This window comes from Homalodisca vitripennis, chromosome 4 (assembly GCF_021130785.1).
Source record: "Homalodisca vitripennis isolate AUS2020 chromosome 4, UT_GWSS_2.1, whole genome shotgun sequence".
Taxonomy (NCBI): Eukaryota; Metazoa; Arthropoda; class Insecta; order Hemiptera; family Cicadellidae; genus Homalodisca; species Homalodisca vitripennis.
The window spans coordinates 88,818,537-88,843,989 of record NC_060210.1 but is presented as its reverse complement, the minus strand read 5'-3'; the positions used below and the strand labels follow the sequence as shown (position 1 = coordinate 88,843,989).

Here is a 25,453-nt window from a genome sequence, read left to right as displayed (position 1 = left end):
TCCTGCCCAGATATACGAATAGTGCACAAGTTGCACTGTATCCAATACTCTCTCCTGCCCAGCAGATATACGAATAGTGCACAAGTTGCACTGTATCCAATACTCTCTCCTGCCCAGATATACGAATAGTGCACAAGTTGCACTGTACCCAATACTCTCTCCTGCCCAGATATACGAATAGTGCACAAGTTGCACTGTATCCAATACTCTCTCCTGCCCAGATATACGAATAGTGCACAAGTTGCACTGTATCCAATACTCTCTCCTGCCCAGCAGATATACGAATAGTGCACAAGTCGCACTGTATCCAATACTCTCTCCTGCCCAGATATACGAATAGTGCACAAGTTGCACTGTATCCAATACTCTCTCCTGCCCAGCAGATATACGAATAGTGCACAAGTCGCACTGTATCCAATACTCTCTCCTGCCCAGATATACGAATAGTGCACAAGTTGCACTGTACCCAATACTCTCTCCTGCCCAGATATACGAATAGTGCACAAGTTGCACTGTATCCAATACTCTCTCCTGCCCAGCAGATATACGAATAGTGCACAAGTTGCACTGTATCCAATACTCTCTCCTGCCCAGATATATACGAATAGTGCACAAGTTGCACTGTATCCAATACTCTCTCCTGCCCAGCAGATATACGAATAGTGCACAAGTTGCACTGTATCCAATACTCTCTCCTGCCCAGATATACGAATAGTGCACAAGTTGCACTGTACCCAATACTCTCTCCTGCCCAGCAGATATACGAATAGTGCACAAGTTGCACTGTATCCAATACTCTCTCCTGCCCAGATATACGAATAGTGCACAAGTTGCACTGTACCCAATACTCTCTCCTGCCCAGCAGATATACGAATAGTGCACAAGTTGCACTGTATCCAAATACTCTCTCCTGCCCAGATATACGAATAGTGCACAAGTTGCACTGTATCCAATACTCTCTCCTGCCCAGCAGATATACGAATAGTGCACAAGTCGCACTGTATCCAATACTCTCTCCTGCCCAGATATACGAATAGTGCACAAGTTGCACTGTATCCAATACTCTCTCCTGCCCAGATATACGAATAGTGCACAAGTTGCACTGTATCCAATACTCTTTCCTGCCCAGATATACGAATAGTGCACAAGTTGCACTGTACCCAATACTCTCTCCTGCCCAGATATACGAATAGTGCACAAGTTGCACTGTATCTAACACTCTTCTTCCGAAATAGACAGTGATAGCACAAGTTTCACTATCTCCAACGCTCTCTCCAGTCCAGATAGACAGACTATAGACATTGCTATAGACTTGAAATTTTGCATGCAACCAACCCTAGCGAAGCCTGTTACGTAACACGCAGGGTTGTGCACTCCCAACTTGTATCCTTGTATTAAAGTAATAGTTTATCTAATAAATAAATAATATAAAATATAGTTTAAAATATAAAAACCATTAAACTTTTAAATTAAATGTTGTACAAACCCAGATTTTAAGAATTGTTGATATACTAATGATGAATTTTAAAATTCTTATAAAAGTTATTTACTATGGCTCAAAATTTATGTTACAATTATTCTACAAAGATTATTAGGCCTACTAAAAAGAAATTTTCCTTATATTAATTTAAATTAATAATAATGTTTTAATTATGAAAAAATATTACCCCCTGGTGTAATAATTTATTAAATAATTTTTTTACAAAATTAAAATTAGGGCCCCTGGTGGCTTTTGTTGAATATCACGGTAAATGAGACCACAATATTATTACAACGGATCTGATATAAATTAAAATTTAATATTGTAAGTTGACATAGAGAAAGTGGGCAATTTCTTACGAGTATCCTTATACAGTATATAGGTGAGGTTTTTAATTAAATTAATAATAATACAATCTTGTAAAACAAAGAGGTGATTATATTGTATTGAAAAATTTGTAGGTCTATACTTTCTAAAATGTTTATTTCTTACCACTATGTCTTCTGTTCAAACCCAACAAGATCATGGCGAATAGTGAGTATGTATTAGAATTTCACTATTCACCTAAAAATTAAAGTTTTCACTTTAGATAGGATTAGCTAATATTAGTACCCCAAATTTATAATATGAAACTCGATTTTTAACGGTGTTTTACTTTGTATGTGCCAAACGTGGTGCAACTCTAATATAAAACGTGTTTATTCTAAAGACAATTTTCTACGTAGTTTGCCGATTGTGATGCAATTAAATTTCAGATCTTAAAATCGGTGTATATTGAGTCTCGTAAAGTACATCTAAAGTACTGTAAGTAATAGATTATCAAGCTATCGGGACTGGAGCTTTAACACACTTTCCGTAAATCCGTCTTCAATCACTGTCGAGTAGTGTCGACTGTACTCTGTACAGTAGTTGCAACATAAAGTTACACAAACTGTCAACATATTAAATGTACTTTATCACTCTGTATGATTTATATTAAAATATCAGGATCATAAAGTACAGAATACTGAGAAAACAGGTAGTTTCTAAGTATCTCTGTGTTAAGTTTGTACCATTTTTAGCAACGAGTACCGAAAGTATCACGGAATCATGTTTGAAGCAACATACCAAACTGCCCACAGTAAAGTTACCGAAGTTAGTATCATATTTGTGTCTAAGGGGGATATTCCGTTCTAGCGTGGATCAAAGTTAATGTATCAGCAAGACTTAGTGTTTATTATCCATTTCTACCTGACATTCCTTAGGAATTGAACACACCTCACCTTCCGCAGCACTGCCTGCACACTTCTGAACATTGGTACCTTGCAAGACAGGTCGTACATGGAAATGAACGAGTACAAAAAGTTACTTTTTTCGTAATTTTGTCTGCTCTTTTGTTACCAAGTAGTATACTTGTTTAATTTAAATCAAATATATTAGATCCGTTTCAAGTATTCAACTTTTTCCCAAAAAATATTACTTACCCAATGAAAGATACATTTTTCTTCACGACAAAATATGCATGGCAAATGATTTCAGCGAGACACTTTAAAAGATTTTCTTTGCGAAATACAAATACCATAATATATGTTCACTTGTATAAAAACTCCGCATTAAGAGTAGATTTTTGACTGAGGAGCAAGAGAAATTACCCAAAACATGGAAAAGTACAGCACATCTATTAAACTTGTAAAATCTTCCAATTGTTGTAGAATGTATAAAACAACAGAAACTATGACAATAACAACAATAATTACTTAAGTCCCGAGCACTGAATTTTTGTATAACTCTAAACTGACTATTACTTTTTACTTTTACTATCATTGTATAAACACTAGTTTTATACTGTATTGGCATCTTTATAGAATGTATATCTTTAACGCTGTAACAAACAACATTGCACACGTTATGCCACGAGTAATGGTCAATCCAATTTCTAGTGAGCGTGACCGTACCCAATTACCTCACTTCCGGTATGCAGTCCACCCATACAGTCCTACCTGACTCGTGATAACTAGTAGCGTAGTGTTAATATTTGGCACCATATATTCATAACATAAAAACAAACAATATAACAATTCTTCAGCATCACAATAAAACTACGTAACTGTATTTCATTGTTATACAATAAGCCCATATTGCTAGCGCGCCCATATATTTACGAGAGCATGTGTGTGCTATGATTTGGTACTATTATTGATGGATGTTACCATACAACATCCGAATTCTCTATTAAAAAAAAGAATTCAATAACGACAAAGGCTGACTAAAAAAGAGATTCAGAGAGTTGCCAGTTAAATCGAACAAATAACTTTCACATTCATTTAGCATGGGAGCGTAGGATTTAGCTGAGGGTTACAAAACATTTTTATATTGGTCTTATGGGTAACTAAGATAGCAAAGAAATATACAGAATTAACAAATTTGTAAACAATCAGCGTCAAATAATGTACAATTTAAATATCTAACATAGTAACTCATGTAGTCTAAGTGAGGTACAGACTTAAACATTTCTTGTAATCTAAGATAAACCCGTTGCGCGTCGTGTGGCGTACTCCCGCGTAGTATATAAAAATAACTAAATATGAGTGTGTGTTGTCATACTGAGCACGATTGGTCTAGCCCCACTCATTGTAACTGGACATTAACACTCCACAGCCGTACATGATTATAACTACCTACAGGCAGACGAGGTAGTAACAAGACACGGTAGTCTATGTGTATTCTCATACTGAGTACGATTGGTCTAGCCCCACTATTGTAACTGGACATTAACACTCCACAGCCGTACATGATTATAACTACCTACAGGCAGACGAGGTAGTAACAAGACACGGTAGTCTATTTGTATTCTCATACTGAGCACGATTGGTCTAGCCCCACTCATTGTAACTGGACATTAACACTCCACAGCCGTACATGATTATAACTACCTACAGGCAGACGAGGGTAGTAACAAGACACGGTAGTCTATGTGTATTCTCATACTGAGCACGATTGGTCTAGCCCCACTCATTGTAACTGGACATTAACACTCCACAGCCGTACCTGATTATAACTACCTACAGGCAGACGAGGTAGTAACTAGACACGGTAGTTTATGTGTATTCTCATACTGAGCACGATTGGTCTAGCCCCACTCATTGTAACTGGACATTAACACTCCACAGCCGTACCTAACTATAAGGACCTACAGGCAGACGAGGTAGTAACTAGACACGGTAGTTTATGTGTATTCTCATATTGAGCACGATTAGTCTAGCCCCACTTATTGTAACTGGACATTAACACTCCACAGCTGTACCTGACTATAACGACCTACAGGCAGACGAGGTAGTAACTAGACACGGTAGTTTATGTGTATTCTCATACTGAGCACGATTGGTCTAGCCCCACTCATTGTAACTGGACATTGACACTCCACAGCCGTACCTAACTATAAGGATTTACAGGCAGACGAGGTAGTAACTAGACACGGTCGGTAGTTTATGTGTATTCTCATATTGAGCACGATTAGTCTAGCCCCACTTATTGTAACTGGACATTAACACTTCACAGCTGTACCTGATTATAACTACCTACAGGCAGACGAGGTAGTAACTAGACACGGTAGTTTATGTGTATTCTCATACTGAGCACGATTGGTCTAGCCCCACTCATTGTAACTGGACATTGACACTCCACAGCCGTACCTAACTATAAGGATTTACAGGCAGACGAGGTAGTAACTAGACACGGTAGTTTATGTGTATTCTCATATTGAGCACGATTAGTCTAGCCCCACTTATTGTAACTGGACATTAACACTTCACAGCTGTACCTGACTATAACGACCTACAGGCAGACGAGGTAGTAACTAGACACGGTAGTTTATGTGTACTCTCATATTGAGCACGATTGTTCTAACCCCACTTATTGTAACTGGACATTAACACTTCACAGCCGTACCTGATTATAACTACCTACAGGCAGACGAGGTAGTAACAAGACACGATAGTGTGTACATATTAAAATTATGTATGTTAAAGCAATTAACTACATAAATGGTTTATTCTACTATCACTAGTATAAACGATGTACAATGGCACTCAAGCCCAGTAAGTTAAACAGACTAATAATTTGTGAAGTGCCTGTTGATGGATTCTTTGATTCAGAAAGGCCTTGCACAAAATAAAAATTATATTGGAAAATGTTGTATTCGTTTATACTAGTGATAGTACAATAAAACTTTTTTCCAATGCTCCAAGATTCTACATACATAAATGGTGTTTGTAAAAATTATTAGAAATGCGTATGAGTATTTTAAAAGCTAACAAATATTTGTAAAGTATAATTTTTTTCAGCTTTATCTTACGATGAAGAAGAGGTCTCTTCCCTTTAGTATAGATCATTTTTTTACGTTGTTGTGGTTTTTTCTATCAGACAAGCAACTGAGGAAAGATGATACTGTGGGGTATTCAGTTCTTGTTGGGTGCCTAATGATGTAGTAATTCCAGGAGATCATAACCTTTCGTATCATCATTTTCACCGTAGATGGAATGTAATAAATTTTGCAAGTCAACAACGGGTGCAATAAATGCTGATAATAAATCAGGATCTCATTTGGTGAGAAACGTGAGGGGTAAAAGAGTACCTACAAATCCAGAGTAAGGCTTCATCAACCGCACCAGCGATGTTTTTAGCATTCCAAAGAAATGCTGTATACAATTTCAAAAATTAAATAAACACGCGCTCCTTTTATGCAAAGGAAGACTGTAAAGGAGCTGCGACATCGCCTTTGTTAATGCGGTTCCATTGTGGTGGCTTTTTCTCAATAAAAAACCGATTGACTTCTTTGTGGGGCTTCAGGGGCAGGGCAGGATATTTCCGGTTGCTCTGACGTTACGTTGTGAGGAAGTGTTTAGTGTGTGGAAATTGTTTGCGTCTTGTTTTCGTCCTATCAATAACGTGACTGAGTCTAGACAATTATTGTTGGAGATTACGCGCCAAACCTATACGAGGGCGAAACATACGTCAAAAATAAAACACTTCAAAGTAGAACATGAATTGAATATTTTATTTTTACAACCGGATAGAAAATAGCAGAGAAAATATGTTTTTCCTGCACGAATAAACAAATTATGTGTAAATTAAATGCAATGTAGTTACCCAAAAACAGTACAAACTTTATTTTGTATCAGATCCAAACAAATTTAAAATGATATTTTTTTTATCCGTGCAACGTTCTCGGGACATTTGCCATCAAATGGTCACTTTTGCGCAATTTTGAAACAAATAAGTAACAATAATTTATACTTTTCGTACAAAGTTGGGTCAAAATGAGAAATATGCATAATTTCAACATCGAAAAGGGTACTTTTTATTGGTTAGTTTCTTATATAAAATGGCGAGGATACACATGTGGTGAAAGAAGTGATATATGTAATACAGTCTACCTTGTATTTTTTCCAATTAAATTCGTTAAATTACCACAAAACCACGTAGACAACCTCACAGAAGTCAAGGATCAGTTGCATGACTCCCTGAATTATTAATGTATAATAAACTCAAATATAGATTTAGGCGTGGAAACTCAACTTTTATGTACCTAGTTACAAATTTATTAAACAACGTTTCATTGAAGATAATCTCATTTTTTAATGTAAGACATATTCTTACATTATTAATACCTTACACACAAGGATTTATCTTTTAAATGGCTATTTGGTGTTACAAAACCATATTGTAATTGTGTGTTTTTTTTTTTTTTTTTTTTTAATTTGTTACAACTGTTGACTTTATTACGATTGATGGATTAGATTAAGATTGTGTTTGCAAAGTATTTTCAGGAACGTTAGAACTTTCTTACATTAAAACATTTACAAATGGTTTGGTTCTATTGGTCATAAACGTTTGAACAATCGATATAAATGTCATAGTTGTAGATAGATAGAACCTCCATCAAATGAAGCTAAATTAATTTTAAATAGATGGAAATAAAATATATAAAAAAGAAGGATAACAGTTTTATGAAACAACAAAAATTAACTTTACGGCGAATAATAATATTTATAATAAATTAAAAAGTAAATAACAATTATAATATAGAGGAATTATTCGTTAGGCTTATATTAGTTATATATTTTGATCGTTATCATATATACAATTTGTGTTATGAAAGTAATGCACATGATTTTTGTGAAGCGACTATTTATCTCAGCGCGTTCGTACCGATGGGGTGTGTGATTTCGGCTCTGCCCTTCCATACGCGCCCAGTCTCAGCTCCCTCCAAGCTGTAAGAGTGGTAGGACGTGTCTTTGCACAAAGTCTGTTTTTCGACTGTGTCAAAGAGCAATGGAGCGCTCGATGGAACAGCGGTACGCAATCAAATTTTGTGTGGGTCTTGGGAAGAATGCAATGGAAACTTATCAAATGCTTCAAGAAGCGTTTGAGGAGGTATGCATTTTGAGATCTCAATGCGGAAGGTGGCACACACAATCCTCTCCCAAACCCAAAAAAGCGCGAATGAGTAAATCTCGCGTCAAAACAATGCAAATTGTCTTCTAGGGCGTGCTGAGGAATCGTCCATTTTGAGTTTCTACCGCCAGAACAAACTGTCAATGCAGCATTTTACTTGGAGTTATTCAAGAGAATGAATCACCGGGTCGTGTGTATCAGTTCTGAAAAAATGTCTTAAAGCTCCACCACGACAATGCCCCGAACCACTCAGCCTTCGTCACTATCCACTACTCGACCCATCTAAAAAAATTACCATTAAAAAGACTCCTGAGGTTCCCTAGGCTCCTTACAGCCCTGAATTGGCTCCGTGTGAATTGCTTTTCTTCCTCCAACTGAAGAAAAAGTTGCAAGGGATGCACTGGGAGTCAATGGAGAACATACAAGCTCACGTCACAAGGTTCCTGAGAGGCATTCTAGTCGAGGAGTTCCAGGGTACTTTCCAGGCATGGCAGAATCATGTATATAGGTGTAATGATACAGGAGGAAACTATTTTGAAGAAATTATAACATTTTGTAACAATCGAATGAATTAATCTATTTTCCCTAAGAGATGCCCAATGCACCCTTTTATTAATAAGTTTTGTTGAGTTTAAATTATAACTGTGAGCCTTTTGATTTAGAGCCGTATTTATTTTAATCTTATAACCTTCAATAATTTTACAAATTAATGCATTCAGCGCTTCTCTTGCTTTTCACTAATAAGAGTAATTAATTATTACAACACTGTATTTCACTAAAGGAACCACAGTGTTTTTAATACCTTGAACCGAGTGGCTAACCAAGAAAATACAACTTTATCACAGTAAATAATTTTTCCTTAAAATATTATAATTAAATTGTCTATAACAGGATAGAATATTGGTACATTCAATGAAATGCTTAAGTACTGTTTGGAAATAATATAGTTTATAAACACAAATTTTAATTTTAACGTTATTGAACGTGATCATAAAACGAATACGGGACTTTTATTATCACCGTTATAACTAACGTGTACGGTAAATTAAGATAATTTTAACTACGTACGACCTCATGATAGAGTTGGAGTAAAAGAACCCCATTAGAGTTATTTATAAATGGACTATATTGTTAAAACTGATCATCAAGCATTACCGTGTGGAAGGAAACAATTACCAATGGTAAGTTATTATCACCATTGTTCTAGAATATATCACTCATAAATTGTAAGCGTGAAGTAAAAACTAATGAACCTATACTACTTCTGATTATTTTATACATAATAATTTGAAATTTTTACGTAAGGTTTAATTGGTTGTTAGTCGTGCTGTACTTTTGTTATTTACAAATAGCACCACGTTACAATACGTAGCTATGGTGGGGAGGGTTGATACGATATGAATGTTGAGTTTAGCTCCAGTTCACTTTCATCTAGGTGCAGCGTCTGGAATCTGGTTACACTATATTTTGAATTCTGGGTGTCTCTGATGTCTGTACCAAACCACATTGTCGTTTGCTTTTTTTAAACGTGGTTCGAGTATACAAACATACAGCTATACAAGTTTAATCCATTTTATTAAAGAACATATTTTAAGATGTGTTATATTTTGGCGTTGGTTTGAAGTAGGCTCGTGTCTGGGTATTACAATTTATAGTTCATAATAACTCCATGTACTTAAGAAACCATTACATAATTAAAGAGACGGGTAGTTTATACTATTAAGGTGTTAGTAACAGAATTTGCGTTGAAGAGGGTAACAAACATATCTTCTCAATATTTCGTGTTGAAGGGGGGTAGATCGGCCTCACATTTTATACATTTTGTATTTTAAGATGTTTGGAAATTGTAAATGAGAAAATGGTTAAACAAAACACTTTTATCATTGTATATTCCCATCACTAGGCCTACGTAACAACGGTCATGGAATTTGGCCCTATCTATTATGTTGAAACATATAAAATAAACGTACTCGGAAAAAATTAACTAAAGAAATTACTTTCCTTAATTTTATACGAGCAGTGGTCGATTTTGGGAAGTCCTCCAATACGGGTTGTAGGAAGCTTTAACTTATTTTATAATTTTATCTCAACAGATTTTCCTCAACATTTTGTTATTCGTAAAAATGTTTTTAGTAAAAAAATGAGTATATAATAATGAAATATAAGAGTCTATATTTAGGATGCTTTAAAGTATGTATTGCTTCCAAGTAACACATTTCGATGTGCCAGTCCAAAATCAAGAAACATTAATGAAACATGCAATTTTTTTTACTTGCTACTCAGATTGTTTGGAGGACGGTGGCTATGTTACTCTCCCCAACCCCACATATAATTCGTCATTTTTTGCAATTTCAAGAAATATATTGTTTAATCAATGAAATTATATTGTTACCACTCGAATCTGTTTTATTTATTAGTTGGGCAGCAGACCTAACAACATGTAAAGTGTAGAAAGTATTGGCCAACCTGTATATTTGGCAATTTCCACATAAGTTTAATAATTTCACATTCATTCATGATGAATCTTAGGTCGCTTCAAATGCAGCGAAGAGCTAAATTTAATTATTATTGTCTACTTCTTCAGTCCTCGGTAGTATAGTGGTCAGTATCCCCGCCTGTCACGCGGGAGACCGGGGTTCGATTCCCCGCCGGGGAGTATCTTTTTGCCAACATATTTCGATTTGTATAACAATATAAAGAATTTATAATATTATATATTTTTTTCAATTTAGTACCCTAAGAAAAATTTACTTGCAACCAAATTATTTCTGAATCTAGAAAATTGATTCTATATCCGGTGAAAATAGTATAATATTGAAACATACTAAAATAATTGTTTCTGAAAAGTACTAACCAATAATTGTGAATAAAGAAATGTAAAAGGTACTTATATGCTCTCAGACTAAAATACCATGTCTTTCATTAAACTTGTTGTTATGAAATGTCTGTAAATACTGATTTTTAAATTCCGATATAATTACAAATTTGGATGTTCACTGTGGAACCAATGAAATTTTCCTAAGCACTTTCTTAAATTAGTTAAATAACATGTATTGTATTGTATTTTGTGATGTTACAATAAATTTACAAGTTACAAACGAAAATGGCATTTGCAGTTGTAAATAGCTGACTGTTATTCAGCAACAAATCAGTTATTATAACACAAGGGTACATATTATATTAATTTGAGTTTTAAAACTAAATATAAATTATAAAATGTATAAGATAGTTCACAAATATGAATGATCTAGTTAATGCTTGTACGTCGTGCAGCTAAAAAATTGTATAGATTGTTTATAAATGTATTTATTGTGATATGTTCTCGCTGCCATCATGACTAGGTACTCATAAGACCAATTAAAAAATATTTGCTAACACTTAGCCAAATCCCATGGAGTGACATATACCACATTCCTCATATATAAATGCAGACTCATGCTCAATTTCAAGTCTATAGGTAAATTCGTTTTTGTGATATCCTGCGGGTAGTAGACAGAGAGACAGAAGTGGAATTTTCCACACCTACGAAAGATAGACTTCGCTAAAGCTCAGCAACTAGCAACAATTTGTAGTTTTAGAGATGCTACACACGTATTAAATATAGCTAGTTTTTACGGAGGACGATAAAAACAACATTCTACTAGTCGTTTAAGCCAAGCGCTTACTAAAACCATTACGCAACTCGTTCGACCTTACAAATACTGTGGCGAGCACGTGAGAAGGGACAGGGCGGGCGAGCGATGTTTGAGTTTCTAACTAGAAATCTTTACGATAAAACATTAATAAATTAGCCCATTAAAATAAGCGGTGAATCAATCCCGCTCCCAATATCTTCAGCTCGCCACAGTAGTAGTGTATTATTTTATCATACATATTATGTAATTGAGACAATTTTATTTGACAATTGCCAAATCTTTATAACTAAACTCTTTAGACGTATCATTGCTAACAACAAAGAAAAAAGCAGCAAGGAAAAGCGTTAGAAGGGAAAGAGGAAAGGGATTGTGAAAGGATGTACACACCATATTGAAAACGTTTTCTTTACATTCTTAATCTTGAATGTAAGCTTAGTCGTAAAGTTGATTACTTATATTATAGGTTTATTTAAGAGAGAATAAAACGACCAACTGTAAAAATAACGTTAAGAGTCAGTGGCACTAGTCCTCATGAGTATTACATTGTGTAAGGAGACAAGGGTGTGCTCATACGGTGAACGAAACTGTGTCGGCGGCGCGCATGACGTCACTCAGTCCGCAACGACGCGCTGGCTTCCGGCTCTATACCGTGCTCCGCAGTGTTTCTCACAGCTGTCAGTTTAATACAAGATTGTATTCTTTTGTTATATTGAAATTTGTTTTTAATATTAAAGTTTTTGTTGAAGTTTAGTCTTACATAGAAAAGTTAGGACTATAATATAATGAGACAAGCTACAATATAATGTTTAAACAATCCGATTCTTTAAAGGCCCCAAATAGTTCTTTATTTTAAATGTTTTGGTTACTATCCACTTAATTATATAATAATTATGTCCTCAAATTATCGTTATTTATTATTATTTCATAGCACAAATATTCGTATTATTACTAAAAAATAGTTTGCTGCGCAAGTGAAAACGTTAAATACAGCTATGACAAAAAATGTGTAAATAATTTGTGTATAAAATTATTTAACATACTTAAGATTCTTAACATGTCAAGCTTTATTTTCTTTATTCCTAATAAAAATGTTCACAATATCCGTGGTCAAAAGCTGTTACACTTACGCCTATTTTCTATGAACTCAGATATTAAATCTTAAAGTTTCAAATCAATGATGAAAATTTCGCTTTATATTGTTCTGATATCTGACAGGTCTTTGAATGAAACAATCCTTTTTACAGATATATAAATGTAATTGTTTTATTTTTATAAATTACATACTGCATATCAAAATACTTATGAAAAATAAGTGTTTATTGCAATTGAAAAACATATGATACAAAACAGAAATATAACTGTCTAAAATGGTAAAATAGTAAATAATCTTCATGTCAAAAAAGGGATAAGAACACTGTGATAACACAAATTAAACATAGTAAAAATTAATTTAAAAAAAGTAACTTTTTTACTTAAAAAAGTCACACACACACAGTAAAAATTAAGTTTTATACTTTTTAACTTGTTTTGAAAATTTTCTTCTGGACCTCTTCTTTTTTATTAAGAACATATTTGTTTACGTGGCGCAGTCTTATATTAATATGTTCTAACTAAAATCAAACGACTTACAGCTTCATCAGGGATTTTAAGGTAGCTTATGTTTTGCTCAGTAAGATTTTTAACTTTTTGTATTACATTGCATTCCTTACGCAAGTTTTTTTAACCCATGAAACTTATTTAAAATTTTCTTCCACAATTTTTGAACACTCAAAATATTCATTGCTTGGGATATTTAGCCATCGTTTGGACATTGTTTTCTAATCCACGAAAATTCTTCTGTAACTTGACTTCTTCTTTGACACTGACATCAACATTGTTGGATTTTTGAACATCCTTTAGTTGACAGTAGACTTTTCGACTTCAAGCTCCTCGGTTTTTAGTTTTTAATTTTAGAATTTCATCTTTAAGTTTACAGTTTTCTTCTGCAAGGATTTTTAATTTTTTTCAATATCAATACAGTTATGTGTGATCTCAAGGGGGGACTATCAGGATCCACATCGACAGAAGTACTAAACGACTTTTTACTGCTTTCGCATGGAGACTGAGCATTTACATTAGAAAACATTTTCCAAAATTTCTTTGATTATTTGTTTTTTCTCTTTAACCTTGTATCGCTGTTGCCGAGTGGAAGTATCCTGAATTGTGTCAGTACTCTCGGCAGATGTAGTGTTGATATTGCATCACTTCTCAAATTTCTAAAGTTTTTTAGGATAATATGTGCAACAACTTGTGTTGCAATGGTTGAAAAAAACAGTCACCTTTAAAATGAACTGAACAAATTCATTTCGTACCACGTGGAACGGAGTAGGCCGGCGCGTGGCGGCTAGTAAGATCTGCGGACTGGCTGACGTCACCACGTCGCCCGTGACTCCGCCCACATGCACATGAGCACACCCTTGTCTCCTTACACCATGGAGTATTAAACCTCAAACACTTTTAGGATCTTATCTTTGGTCTTTACATTATGGGGATTTCCACGTTTTATAGATATAATCAATACCCATCCAAAAGCTTGATTCGATTTTTTAAATATTTTTATTGATTGTTTATAAAAAATGTAAAAATTACTTAAAATGTACTCAGAAAGTATAAATTTAAAAGATAGACACTGTTACAGAAGCATCAAACAAGCGATACCTTTCTACTGTAACATATTTAGTGGTCGCTTATGCGATTTTTTTGAAAAAAGTACCGTTAGAATTTTTATAAAAAATTAAAAAAATATTGGTATATTGTAAATTTTTTATAACTTATGTAAAACAGCTGATCCATATCAAAAGACAAAGTGCTTGCTGCTTCCAGCTTGTGCAAGCCTAACTTTAAAGCGATCGTGCTCGCTCATTCATTGATGGATTTCGTTGCAACAAGTACCGTTAGAATCGTAATTAAATTATTAAAATAGTGATGACTAATCCATTTTTTATAACTCTACTGGTGTTTTGTTATTTGACTTTAAAATTTTTTAACAGAAGCCGTTTTGTTAATATTCAAGATAATAACACAATTATTATTTTTATTTTCCTCTGATCTATTGAAATCTATATTCTAAATTTGGTTTCTTTAGCCTAACGAGTTAGATAACAGTTTTTTATTAAAATAAATATGATGGCGGCTAGTGGCTAAACGGGACATTTCATGACCAATGTTTATATGACATTAAAAAATGATGATTACTATCAGCCGCAGAAGTATGTAAATTATTTTTTTGAAAACACTGTGTATAAATTATATTTTGTCAAATTGTTTCCTACTATTACTTATCCTTACATTGTTGTATATTGTTATTAATATTTGTATTATTGGTATTGCGTTTTTGGCTTGTTATTACATATTTATTGTAACATAACAATTCTGTTCTATACTCAAATTTTTATTATATAACTATTAGACACATTTGATATAATATGTGCTGGATGTTTATGTTGGCATGCCTTCTTATTTTGTAAGTTTTTGCGTACAGTGAGTTTACAGTTGGAATAAATGAACCATGGTTCTTACTACGACCAGTAAAAATGACGTAAAAGTGTTTCAGATTAACCCATATGACTTATTGGACACAATTCAAGGTCATTTCTCTACAGCCGACTCTTAAGTCAGTCTGTTTTCCCAGACCCACACAGAGGAAGGAAAGAGGAAACTTCTGAACACAAGAAACTACCTTGAGATGGAAAGTGGACACGGCACGCACAAGGAAATACCTCACATATGACGAGCCCCTCGACCTATTAGACGTAGTGCGGGGCTTGGCAAGTTTCAACACGACCGGATCATTGGTACTTCCCAGGAATAAAAATGGGATAGGAGGCAGTAAATTGTGATGTGGTGAAATTCGCAAACATTTGTCACGAAGTGAACAAGAATATCTTAGACATACCGTGATAACTGCGGTTGCCATAGCCATAGTTAATTAACGGTCTCAACGACGGACAGTGTTATAGGGTGATATTCTATAATATAGCCATGGTTAATCGCCTTGGAGAGCGAATTTTTTGGATTGTTTTAGCTACAATATGTTACAGACAAGAGCGTACACCCAATGTTTCCTTTCTTGTTGTATTCTAGTATGAATCATTCGAAAGATTTCATTGTGTTTAACCATTGTGGACCGAAATAAAAGGTATAACTTACAATAATTTGCTTTGATGAACTCTCAGACTACGTTGATGACTTCGACATAGTTTTGTCTTATTTTTTTAGCTCTTTTAAAAAAGTAGTACTTTTTATATTTACATTTATTTTACACAAAATAAGCAAAAAATAGCGTGTTGATTGAGTCAATTCGACATTGTTGTTTTTTTTTTTTTTAATTAATATATTGCTTTTGGTTATGCGTGTAGCAAAATTATTGTTATTCTTGTACATATAGTCCTATACATTAAGTCAATTTTATGATATGAACCATGAAATTGCCTTTATTTACACTTCAAAGTATTCTTAAAGAAAAAAATATCTGTAAACACTTAAGCGTTAAAAACATTCATTAACGGAAAACACAAATAAGGAAATCTTTTTTTATTTTGTCTTGGTGTAGGTGAATCACGTATTCGTTAAATAATACACGGTCATTCGTTCGAAGGTATTCACGGACACTTATTAGTTGAAAATAGTTAAAACTAATCGTTAAAGTTTTCGAATTATTGTTCAGAGTATACGAATGTAGAATGAACCTATTCGAATAAGTTTATACAACTTACACACAACAACATTTACATTCGAATATCGCATTACGAATTTCTTTCCGTGCATTTTCCGTTTAGTTCTTGACGGTGTGAAAACAAAAAACCACCACTCTGATTTTTTTTAAAGTGTAGGACACCTTTGAATTGTAAAGTGGCGAGAATTGGCACTAGACGCTGGGTTTCAATAGCATACTAATTATTTACTCCCGAATATCTTGTATCTCGAATTTCGTGTAGAGCTACACCTTTTTAGAATATTCTTAATTGTCATTTCAATAGTAAACGATGAAATAATCAAACAGTTAAGCTTTCATTGACGGCAGCAAGGTTATGTTTAAATTATTCAGTACCATCGTCAATCTACCATATTTATCGTTTAAATATTATTGAAGCGGAAGTGTTATTTTTTCTAATTGTTTATTTTTGGAAACAAACTGTCACACAGCTGCACCTTTCTGTAAACGCTACGGCGCAATCATTTTTCATAATAGTTTGTTAAAATGCGTATTCAGTTGTTAAAAAAATGCTATTTCGACGATCATATCGTTAATACGATAAATGTTTTCGTATAGTTTGAGACTGTACTTTCCGTTCTAGAAATTCTTGACAGACGATAATGTATTACCGTTAATAGTACAAATACTTACTAGAGTTCATTACATAGAGTGTAATGTTGGAAATTTGTAAATTGTGTGAAATCTTGATACAGGATTTAAATACTTTGATGGGTTAGGGCTTTTTATATTTTGAACCATTTTATATGCATGAATAAAGAGATAGAGTAATTAAATTTGGAAACGATAATTATACTCGTATAATACAAGTAATAGTGTCAGACATTGGGCTTATGAGGCAGGCAACCCTGCAAGTTTTACGAATTTTTCACTTTTGTTCAACTTTTCCCATCATAGCTAAGTTATATGTAGAAAACCCGATTGTTCCACTGTGCTTAGAGATCGTGCCTAAAACATCGTAATGAACTCAACTGAGTATCTGATGAAATGAGAATACCTCTTGACCTAGATTACACTATATAGAATCTCTTCGGAAGAACATGATTCCAGGGATTCCAGGAGTCAAGTCAGTGACCGCGCCAGATTTCAGAGGACGAAGATGAACAGGAGCTAAAACTTAACATTCACAATTACATTGTAGAAACATTCCAAGCTCACTCTCGGCAAGGAAATCTGTTGGAAACTAATTGTGTTATCAAAGTTTCAGTGCGTTGAGAATAGAAAGTTTTAAATGATAGTGGCGATTAAAAATGTTGCATCATTTTTTATTGGCAGGAAAGGTAGCTGAAGACAAAGTTCTAAAAAGAATGTTTAGCGATAACTAATTCTTACGTATTTATTGGTCTAATGCAAATTATTTAAACTGAAAATATATATTAAACACAAATTTAAAAATTAGATATATTAAAGTTACCATTGAAAGAATGTTTAAATTAATTTTTAACATATCCCACTCAGAGAATGTTTTCACTGCCATGTGCCTTTTTTACGGAAACAATTATATTAAAAAGGGTGAACGGTGAAAGGGAGACCTAATCACGGCCCCTGTGATACTGTACTAGCGAACAGTGTTGCCCATGTCCGTTCGCTATTTATTTGGATTCACCTCACTAGAACCCCTCATCGGCAAACAATGGAACACTCAATCGAGAATAGAATAGAGATCGGTTCGCTCTTGTTCGTAACCACGGCAGTGTTTGTGGAATTTACAACCACAGTTCCTAATTCTGTAGTGCGTAATATTGGCACGATCTATCTTCTTCTCTTGTTCCGTATTCCGTCATTCCATTTATCAAAACTGATTTGTTTTAATTTTTCCGCATAACATAACTATCAGTATTGTAACTTTTAAAAGTGCCTGAGCATATTTAAAAGAACTAAATCGTTCTTTAATGACGATCATTAAAGAGACGAAATCGTTCTTTAATGACGTAGTGTACGATTATTGGACGTCATAATGCCACTTCTCGGTCCGATAATACAACCTTAATAGCAGCGCTGTTACTTATCAGTGCAAGATTGTCTACTAAATCAAGGCACAATGCGAGGTTCAGCATAGTAAGTATTGTCAATAGCGTATTAAAATTTATTTCCTTGAGTGAACCAATGGCGTAAAGTATACATGAATCAGTTCGAAGTTGATTACCCATTACCATGAAGAGGTGATACCAGTAAAGTAATGTATTCTGTGTACACCTCATTGTAATATGAGTTTAGACAATGACGTATACTTTCAGCGCATTCTATATGTGTGTTCACTGTGAATATCCTATGTGGTGGGAAAACGTAGGTTACATTACTTATAAAAACTGTTAGTGGCAATGTTATGAGAATTAAATGTACAATTCATGGTACTGGTATATTTTAAAACCGATTAAACAAGCAATGAACTGCTGCCACAAAATAAAAGTTAAAATTTTCTTGTACTTTTGATGTCTAACGGATTGGTGGTGCAATCGATTTTTAAGTGGAAAAATATATTTTCATTTTACGCTCATAGCCCTTTAGGATGACTTCCCTGAAAAATTCTAAATTTTAATTGCTTTACGAATTTTAGCAATTTTTACCTTAGGAAATTTTAATAAAATTCCATCATATAAAATATGAAATTTTAACAGTATATACATGAGTTATAAATTCAGGAAGTAACACGTTTTAATTCATTTATGACTAAGGATGATAAATACTTTTTATATGATCAGGGGTTTCAATCATTTTCCTTTAAGAAAATACACTTTTTTATAAATAAAACACATGCCAGTCCTTGAAATTATAACTCATCTACATACTGCAAAAGCTCAAATTATAAAGATTCGTATTATATATTTCATTCATATTATAATATTTTGCTTCAAATCCCTACCCTCCCTTTTAGCATGGTCAAAATGTTTTTTATTTGCTTTTTTTATTTACAATCCTGTATTATATTGTATCTGAAAGGATTGTTAACAAAAATGTTATTTAAAATTCAACGGAAGACCGATTGGACCCAGTCCTATAAACTGGAAGTTTTAATATATCTCATAGATAAAATTAATTGTCTTAAATCAGAATGTGATTATTTCGTGTAAAAATTTACAAAGATATTAGTGAAGGCTTTTGCGATAAATTTTGGCAACATCAATAAAATGGTTATAAACACCATATTATATTGGCCTGAATTCAAATAAGTTTCATTAATTATTTAATCTATAATAAAGTTACTGAATCATACAGCGCTAAGCTAGGCTTACCTGGAATGACCGACCACACTGACCACTGTCACTCAAGTAGGCAGTAGGCCTCTTGCTGCAACTGTAACTGTCTGCGAACTCAAGTCCTTGTCCCCTCCCCATTCCTCCTCACACAACTTGGAAGTCTTTGACAAATTTTGTACCAGGTATCTCGTATAAATAAGTCTTAATCATGAAGTAAAACTATGAATTAAATTTGTTTTTGCATAAAAAGAATTTCATAATAGTTCATTATTTAAAATTTGATTTGATGATGGATGATTTGAAAGGGTAGTATGATTTCAGAAATTGTTCACCGTCACATGCCATGAAATATATTTCAGAGTAAATATAAAATGATTTAATTTTGATTCATACAAAACCAGTCACTGTTCATTATGGATGAGTACGAGCAGTTCTACTACTATATAGAATACTGACGAATATTGAAAAAGTGAATTTATACGCTTAGTATTAAAATTCATAAATATTAAAATGACAATATTATAATTTTAGCCAAATTATTGACGCAGCGGTTCCGCAAACATTGATTTACGGCGCGGCCAACAGCGTGATTGTAGTAATTACAAAGCACATTTGTGTCATCTCGCGCTTGTTACTGTCAATGCTTATTGTGTAATATGACAATACTCCATACTATGTTTGTATTGCTCTTGAACAATAAAAATGATTTGATTGGGTCACTTCAATTGTTCACTAAATGTGCTGTAATTCATATGATTCATAGTAAAACCATTCCTGTTCGGAAGTAAAACCATTCATATAAAACTGTAAAGTTGGAGCATACAATTATTCCTTTAAAAATAGTTTTCATTTTTTATATTATCTTGTATTTTCTGTATTTTTCAATAAAGTTTTGTTTGTTTACGTTTTTATAGAGATTTTGATTGTTTACATGGGTTTTTCATGGCGACCTTAATGATTTTTACTTGGGTACCTTTTTTCTGGCTTTCTTAACGAGCTTATGCTTTTATACTTGTTTTCCCTAACATATCTATAGAGTATTCGCTTGAATTGCTTTTTTTTCTGACGTCCTTCATGAGTTTTTGTTTGTATACCTAATTTTTCCTGGCATTCTTAACCAGCTTTTGCTTGTGTATTTTGATTTTTCCCGACGTTCTTAATAAGGTTTTGCTTGTATGTCTTGCTTTTTCTTGGTGTTCTCAAAGGCAAGCTTTAATTATATAAACTGCGGAGTAGCTCCAGAATCGGATAGAGAAGGGTCTGCTGAAAGAAAACCAGTCAACGCAATTTAAATTGGTCCAGTTCCTAACGCAAAATAACCGACGGTAGTATAATCCTATCGTGTGATAAATCAAGATGAATTCCTTGGCTTGAGAAAATTCAAAGGATTTAACGGGTTCCTATAAACCGATCTCTGTTGTACCATTTTTTTTTAAATTCTGGCATCCATTACGAATAATCATCTTGGTAAGTACTTTGGAACTTTAAATCTTTTTTCAACATTTTCAATCATATTCTTGCTACTGTTTGAGCAAACCCAGAGGCCTCTACACTCCTTGGCCCGGGTCGGAACAACAGTGATTGAGAGTTTGTTCCCACAGCAACAATTAAGCAGAAACCCAAAACAACGCAAGGACAGGAAGTGAGCAACAGCTACGGTACTCGTATTTGACACTACAGCAGTGACTACGCCAAACTCACTCTCAGCTAGTTATGGTTGGCGGAGAAATATTAACACATCTGCTCTAATGTGTAACCAAACACAAGGAGATAGTTCGTTCCAAGAGGCTGAAGCATAGTTCCCCATCGTTAAAAAAGCCACTATTTACTTCATATGGTGGACAATGTGGGGTCGTTTTTTTCGATATCAATGCTGTTGTGCTGATGTATAAAAAGAAAATGTGTTATTAGGACCATACTGAATCTTCTTGAAATCGTGTTGTTATCCACTCGCTTGTTCATCTGTGACAACTCTTGATAGGCAGTTAATAGAGACTCGAAAATTTGGCAAATAAGTTCCTCTTGTTCCAAAGAGGAACCCTGTTGGTTTAGGGGTCTAACTCTTAAGAAGACGTCACTCCGTCAGTCTGTTTGTCCGTCTAGCCATCCGTCTGTTGTTACATCCTTCAATACTCCGTTGTATCGTTTATGTTTGTACTTCTCATCCCTTAAAATCCAGATACTATCGATTTTTGCTTCATTTGAGCTATTTTTAAAAAGAACTTTTATGTATTTCGAGTGTAAAAATAAATTTTCCCTTACACTTTACAATTTCACTTTGAAGTGCGTAAACTCAATAAACGAAAGCCTTGAAGTCTGCAGAAATATGTCAAAGGCTGGCCAGTTGCTTTGTTAACAGCAAAGGTGAAACGTTTGAAGCGATCAAAAATGAAATTTCATTTATTATTTCTTTTCAGACTACTCTCTGGTGATGTTCACTCAGTGGAAAAACGGGAGGCGGAAATACAAGAGCAATCTCGAACTTGAACGTACTCGAGGTCCTCACTCTGATCGTCACCACGTTTCTCCTACTCTTAAGTGTAAAAGTCCCCAAAGCCCATACTTGTAATTTCTTGTATATCACATTAAACACATTCAGTGAACACAGAATCTGGCCTATAAACGAGCCATGCTTTAAGCCACAAAGCACCAATATGTTGAGTATTATAAGCGTTTATTGTGTTGTGTTTATGAATGTAATATACTTCGGGTTTAATTTTAAATTCGAATGAAACCCAAAAAATTGAATTGTTTTTTTCAATTCTAATTGGAGCCATAGTTGAAAAAACGCAGAAGTTTTATTGAAATATTTAAAACACATATATAGCGAGATGTGATTTAGACTTGAAACCATTAACCAGATATGTAGATTTTATCATACTGTGCTCAGTATCTCAAATTTACTTATAAAATATGTCTTATATCAGCTTATTATATTGAGCATATAGAAACTACAAATAAATTATGTTTGTTCATGTAAACCATGCGCATAAGGTATAGGTAGGATGCATGTTTAGCGATCAATGCAACTGAAAATGATATATAATAAACACACCACAAACAAGAACGACCGTACACATCAGTGACGTATTGATTAAAAAAGAAAATTGCTTGTAGTGGGTTCATCCAGGTTTCACTAGACATCGCTCCAGTTGTAATACGTAATACGATATAGTAGCATACCCTTGTTTGCTTTAAAAATACACATTTGAAAATTGAAAACTTTATATTTATTATAATAAAGTATGTTACAGTATGACCAGTTATATTTCTTAATAGAGATATTATTTTGGCGTTGTGTTGGGAGCCAGAGGCTAAACGTTACCGTAAGGGAATTCTTTGATAAGCCATCTGCGAAATAGCCGGTTTTAAAATTAAGCATATAAATAATTTACTGTAATTTACCTAATCCAAAAGTAAATCACATCTTTAAAAATAAACAAGTAAAAATTGCCATAAAATATTGAATTTCAATTTCGCATTAAGAGTTTATTTCCAATTAATTAATAATAACTTTTTATAGACCATTTTAATGGATTAATAATTAACATAGAGAAAAAATACCGTTGGGAGCACACTTATTTAAAGACAAAATATCTGAACTTGTCTTAGTCATGTAATATCTTTAAAAGCTAAGTGGAATTTGAATGATCTAGTCTTGCCTACGTCAAAAACTGCCTTTTAGGACACACTAATTGTTGGGAATCTCAACTTCTAGGTTCTATTCACAACGGAGTAGGAAGAGTTTAATGGTACAAGAAAATTATTTTTTCGCCTCAGTTATACTGTTGGTGGCCTAGCAATCACTCAGGCCAACGTTTGAAGCTGAAAAAGGAAATACAACAATCACTGGTTTACTCGTTACTATTTTAATTAAACCTATCAAACCGGTGGTGACCTTTTAGGTTTCTGGCCATAAGATTCAGGTAGATTAACATTGTTCATTGTAAAATTATTTTAAACTGGTATATTGAAAGTAATGTACACTTAAGTATTTGATTCTTGAAAGCCTCAAGAATGTAAATTAAACACAGAAACCTTACCAGTTTCCGACAGGTAGCCTGTCTTTGAGACCTTCCGAACGTTAAGAGCTCTCAACGTCCAGGAACCCTTAGCCTCTAGCAAGTATCATGTCTTTGGGAGTTCCCAGACTCTAAGAGCTCTCAACGTCTAGGAACTTTTAGCCTCTAGCAAGTATCCTGTCTTTGGAGTTCCCAGACTCTAAGAGCTCTCAACGTTAGGAACCCCAGCCTCTAGCAACCTGTCTTTGGGAGTTCCCAGACCCTAAAGCTTCTCAACGTCTAGGAACTCTTAGCCTCTAGCAGGTATCATGTCTTTGGGAGATTTCCCACACTCTAATGAGCTCTCAACGTCTAGGAACTCTTAGCCTCTAGCAAGTTATCCTGTCTTTAGGAGTTCCCAGACTCTAAGAGCACCTCATCGTCCCAGGAAACTCTTAGCCTCTAGCAAGGTAATCCTGTCTTTGGGAGTTCCCAGACACTCAAGATCTCAACGTCTAGGAAACTCTTAGCCTCTAGCAAGTTATCCGTATCTTTGGGGAGTTTCCCCAGACTCTAAGATCACTCAACGCCAGGAACTCTTAGCCTCCTAGGCAAGTATCGTATCTTTGGGAGTTTCCCCAGACGCTAAAGATCTCTCAACGTCTAGGAACTCTTAGCCTCTAGCAAGTATCGTATCTTTGGTGGAGTTCCCAGACCTCAAAGATCTCTCAACGTCTATGCAAACTCTTAGCCTCTAGCAAGTATCGTATCTTTGGTAGTTCCCAGACCATTAAGATCACTCTCAACGTCTAGGAACTCTTAGCCTTCTAGCATGTAATCGTATCTTTGTGGAGTTACCAGACTCTAAGGAAACTCACTCAACGTCCAAGGAACTCTTAGCCTCTAGCAAGTATCGTTATCTTTGGGAGTTCCCAGACTCTAAGAGTCTCTCAACGATCCTAGAACTCTTAGCCTCTAGCAAGTATCGTAATCTTTGGGAGTCTCCCACAGACTCTAAGAACTCTCACGTACCAGGAACTCTTAGCCTTCTAGCAAGTATCGTCATCTTTGGGAGTTCCCATACCTTCTAAGATCTCTCAACGTCCAGGAACTCTTAGCCTCTAGCAAGTATCGTATCTTATGGGAGTTCCCAGACTCTAAGATGCTCTAACGTCTAGGGAACTCTTAGCCTCGTAGCAAGTAATCTGTATCTTTGGGAGTTCCCAGATCTCTAAGATCTCTCAACGTCCAGGAATCTTTTAGCCTCTAGCAAGTATCGAATCTTTGGGAGTTCCCAGACTCTACGATCTCTATCAACGGTGCTAGGAACTCTTAGCCTCTACGCAAGTATCGTAAATCTTTGGGAGTTCCCCAGACTCTAAGATCTCTCAAACGTCTAGGGAACTCTTAGGCCCTCTAGCAAGTATCGTATCTTTGGAGTATTCCCAGACTTCTAAAGATCTCTCAACGTCTATGGAACTCTTAGCCCTCTAGCAATATCGTAATCTTTTGGGAGTTCCCAGACTCTAAGAATCTCTCAACCTCTAGGAACTTATCATAAGCCTCTAGCAAGGTATCGATATCTTTATTAAGAGGAGTTCCCAGACTCTAAGAACTCTCAACGTCTAAGGAACTCTATAGCCTCTAGCAAGTATCGTAACTTTGGGAGTTCCCAGACTCTAAGATCTCTCAACGTCTAGGAACTCTTAGCCTCTAGCAAGTATCGTATCTTTCTGGAGTTCCCCAGACTCTAAGAGAACTCTCTCAACGTCTAGGAACTCTTTAGCCTCTAGCAAGTATCGTATCTTTGGGAGTTCCCAGACTCTAAGATCTCTCAACGTCCAGAACTCTTAGCCTCTAGCAAGTATCGTATCTTTGGGGAGTTCCCAGACTCTAAGAACTCACGCAACGTTCCAGAACTCTTAAGCCTCTTATCAAGTATCCGTATCTTT

At 34.7% G+C, this 25,453-nt stretch overlaps 1 protein-coding gene and 1 non-coding gene across 2 annotated transcripts in view; one reads left to right on the top strand and one right to left on the bottom strand.

Annotated features, from left to right (window-relative positions):
- LOC124359730 (facilitated trehalose transporter Tret1) overlaps window positions 1-19,620 on the bottom strand; it is a 70,953-nt gene extending 51,333 nt beyond the window's left edge. The window contains exon 1 of the mRNA XM_046812717.1: window positions 19,537-19,620. The gene's annotated coding sequence lies outside the window, so the exon portion shown is untranslated. The remainder of the gene's footprint in view (window positions 1-19,536) is intronic.
- Trnad-guc lies at window positions 10,500-10,571 on the top strand. Its single transcript has one exon. It is a non-coding gene; the product is annotated as a tRNA-Asp (tRNA).
- Window positions 19,621-25,453: the final 5,833 nt, after the last annotated feature.